This window comes from Corvus brachyrhynchos, unplaced genomic scaffold (assembly GCF_000691975.1).
Source record: "Corvus brachyrhynchos isolate BGI_N302 unplaced genomic scaffold, ASM69197v1 scaffold114, whole genome shotgun sequence".
NCBI classification, from domain to species: Eukaryota; Metazoa; Chordata; class Aves; order Passeriformes; family Corvidae; genus Corvus; species Corvus brachyrhynchos.
The window spans coordinates 4826165-4826600 of NW_008238337.1; the positions used below are offsets into that span (position 1 = coordinate 4826165).

Sequence of the window (436 nt, forward strand, 5' to 3'; positions counted from 1 at the left end):
CCCTGGCTAACTCTCTCCTCTCTCTCTGCGCGGTGTGTCCCCACGTGTCTCCGCACAGCACCGTCCTGCCTCGCCGCCACCATGGCCATCTCCTCGCGCCTCGCGCTCTGGGAGCAGAAGGGAAGTCTCGGTCCAGGCTGGCACTGGTGGTGTTTCGGGGCTGGGTGCTCGGGCTGCCCGGGGGCTCAGTGCTGGGGGGGTGTCACTGCAGCAGCCCCCGGGGTCGCATCCCCACAGCTCCCTGTGCACTCCCTTGTGCTCTGACCCCCAGGCTCTGGGCTCCTTCACAGCCTCAGTGTTCTGGTTTGAGTGATTTTTGCCTGCCTGGGTGAGCCTGGCAGGCGGCCGCAGGGTTTGATGCTGGTGCTGCTGCTGGGAAAGCTGCAGGAAGTGGGGCTGGTTTTGGCCTGGAGCCTGGCTTGGAGGGACCTGCAGG

At 66.3% G+C, this 436-nt stretch overlaps 1 protein-coding gene across 1 annotated transcript in view; it reads left to right on the forward strand.

Annotated features, from left to right (window-relative positions):
* MYO18B (myosin XVIIIB) overlaps window positions 1–436 on the forward strand; it is a 57672-nt gene that overhangs the window by 1963 nt on the left and 55273 nt on the right. The gene's annotated exons all lie outside the window — the stretch shown is intronic.